The 3,288-nt window shown below is 40.8% G+C and overlaps 1 long non-coding RNA gene across 1 annotated transcript; it reads right to left on the bottom strand.

Moving 5' to 3' along the window:
* Positions 1-219: 219 nt before the first annotated feature.
* On the bottom strand, positions 220-708 carry LOC145421394 (uncharacterized). The gene is made up of 2 exons (XR_013902739.1): positions 678-708; positions 220-427 (listed from the first exon to the last, which is right to left on the bottom strand). It is a non-coding gene; the product is annotated as an uncharacterized LOC145421394 (long non-coding RNA).
* Positions 709-3,288: the final 2,580 nt, after the last annotated feature.

The raw sequence follows: 3,288 nt of genomic DNA, 5'->3' as shown, positions 1-3,288 counted from the left end.
AGCAACATAGGCAAAAATAGAAATGAACTCAGATAAGCTAATGAACTTCAACATAAACCATAAACATCAAAATTAGTGCCGGCAGCATTAATCTTGTTAAAATGACGCAGCAAATCTCCGTTAGCGAGTTAATGTGGATCACCCTGTGCTGGTGTAACCGGTGTGATTCTGCGTTGTGTCTGATAAAAAAGGTAAAAGAAAGAAAGACCTCCAAGTAAATAATTTGCCCACTCCAGCTCCTCTCCCACAGGGGAATTGTAGAAAAAGGGGCTGGCATTTATTTTTACATTAAACATAAAATATGCATTTACACGTAACATATTTGACATAAGATAAAACAAAAACAACAACATGAAATCCGACATACCTGATAAAAAAGGTAAAAGAAAGAAAGACCTCCAAGTAAATAATTTGCCCACTCCAGCTCCTAGACCAAATACAAACAGTGGGGAAGAGGGTTAGCTCAACCCACCACAGCTCCCAAGCTAGCAAGGAGTATATTTCATTTATGGCGCCTAAAACACATTTATGATACACACATACTACACACTTATCACATCTTACAAAAACAGGCTTAATAATGACAATAACTGAACTAACATCGCAATCATAAACATCAGGGTGGCTAAATATGAATTATGTGTGTTTTTAAGGTGTTGGAAAGAAATGACACCCACCTCTCCCACAGGGGAATTGTAGAAAAAGGGGAGAGGCAAAAGGGGTACACTGTATTTATAGTATTGCACCAAAGAAGAAGAAGAAAAGAATGAGGAGGGGCTCTAACTGATAATGAACACAACTACAGGCTTGGAGGTCCTAAAAGTCAGGTATAAAAGGAGCAGTTTGGGGGTTTAGAACACATTTTGTGTAATTATAACAATGTGATTTATGACTCTGTTACACTGGGGCTGCACAGCGTGGTTAGCTCGTTTAGCTTGTTAATGCGTTAGCGCCATCCAGCGTTAACGTCATTTTAACGAGATTAACGCTGACAGCACAAAAATATATTAAAACTCAAAACGCTGGGTCAAATGAGCCAGGATCGACAGTTTTTGTGTGATTTTGTGAAATATAAATGTAAAATCAAAATTAGGCAAGAATTTGATACTCTTGACCTTGGATGATTAAAGTCATGAAGCTAATTTTGTAAATGTAACATGTTGAATCCCATAAAGGCGAGCATGTAGTGACAGAGGGGCGGGGAAGTCCCCTTTTAACTGAAAGAAACCTCTAGGATATATATGCTAAGAGAGAGTGGCCATCTGCCACAGTAATTTGTGGTGAGGGGAAAGAGAAGAGAGGAAAAGAAGAAGAAGACAAAACCAACAAACATGACATAGCACAAACTACTGGATAGAGAAAATACAAAGTTAGTGACAGACACTCTACAGCAGCATAACTAAGAGATATCAAAGAAAGTGTAAAGCATAATCTTAAAAGCTGTGAAGGTTTCCGCCAACCAAGAAAAAAAAGAGCTGGTTTCATATAAAAGAAAAATTCAACTTTTGAAAACTCTGGGAACAAAAAGTAACCCTGCACTCTAAGCATCAACAGGGTACTATCAGATCTTTAAGGTTTGGTGGCGTCTGATCATTCACGATTTTATGTGTTTGGAGAAGCATTTTAAATTCAGCTCTTGATCTTACAGGAAGTCAGTGAATGACACCAAGGAGTATGGGAGAAACATGATCTATTTCTACTCTCTGTTAGTACTCTGGTGCACCACTTTGGAAGCTTTTCAGCTTTTTACTTATTCACAAGGCGGCGCCACAGTGTCTCCTCCCAGGGTTGAACTGTAGACCTTTGGCTTGTTGGGCAAATATGTAAACCACTGCATTATGGAGTCACTCTTACAGGACACGCCAAGCACAGGTAAATGGGAAGGCACTTCTAAAGACTAGTTTCACGTGTAGCTTTCTTGGTTTGGTACCAGCTGGCTCACGTTCATATGCGGGCTTTAGAGACTTTGCGGAACATGGGGCATTTACTGGACCAGTTTACTAACTTTATGGTGGATCTCCTCCTTTAGTACTGTTATAAAAAGCCCTTTAGGTAAATACAAAGCAAAGCTATTTTTGCTTGGCACTACAGCCACCTCTATACAGCAGATTTGCATGGTGATATTTAGTTATGTTGATAGAAAACAAATGTTAGATGAAGAGGATTTGCTTACTTAGGCTAGGACATCACTGTCTGAGCTGCAAAGGTTTCATCACGTTTACATGGCCGCTTCTTTTCTACTTCAGAGTTTTATATGTTTATATGTTTTATAAACATATAAAACTCTGAAGTAGTTTTATATGTAAAACTACTTCATATCTGAAGTAGTTTTATCAGTCAAATCTGATGGTTTTATATGGTTTACAAGTCTGCTCTGAAGTTGAGCTGGTTGTACCAATAATATTCTTGTTCAAGACTGAGTGATCCATTATTGAAATTAATGATGGGTGCATACAGAAACCAGGGATGGGAGAGTTGGAGGTAATTAAAAGTAACCACATGGCTGCAGAAAAGGGAATATATGAGAACAATAAAGAGGTTATTACATTAAATGAGTGAACAATGGTATCCATAAGACCTGTAAGCTAGTTTTAGCCCATAAAGCTCACAGCGCTTTCTGGTCTACCTACCACACCGATAAAGCCCTGAGATAACAGGCCCATTTCTGACAAAAAGTTTCTCTTAAAGGCCACGTATGACTGTCGTCACTCTGAGGGCTCTGAAATTGCCACTTGACAGTGACACAATGTTCCAGTTGAAACCCCCCCTTCCCCCGGTCCCTCTCGTTGCCCGAGACCCTCCCACCCCCGTCGCCAGCCACGTAGAAACATCAGGAGCTATTTATAACATCTTCACCCCCTCATATGAAGGAATATCTCTCTGTTTTTCTCCTCTCTCCTCTCTCGCTTCCTCGCTCACTGTTGCCATGGCGCTGTGAATCAATGACATCACAAGTGTGTGCATGCTTGCGCGTGTGTTTGTGTGCAGAGATGAAAGCTGGAATCTGCAAACTGAATGAACACAGCTAGCGAATATCAGGTGACGAGCAGAAGCACAGACAGCAGGCATCCAGCTGGAGCATGCACACAAATACACACACACACACACACACACACACACACACACACACACACACACACACACACACACACACACACACACACACCAAACTCATACGGCCCTTCACCCACCCACTCGCCAACCCACACACGCACAACCAACCAATCTGTCACGCACCCTGTGACACACAGTCAAACAAATGGACAAGAAAAACTAATTGGGTTAATG

Source organism: Astatotilapia calliptera, chromosome 17 (genome assembly GCF_964374335.1).
Source record: "Astatotilapia calliptera chromosome 17, fAstCal68.1, whole genome shotgun sequence".
Taxonomy (NCBI): Eukaryota; Metazoa; Chordata; class Actinopteri; order Cichliformes; family Cichlidae; genus Astatotilapia; species Astatotilapia calliptera.
Note: the sequence above shows the minus strand (reverse complement) of the source record. Positions and strands in the feature narration are given on the sequence as shown.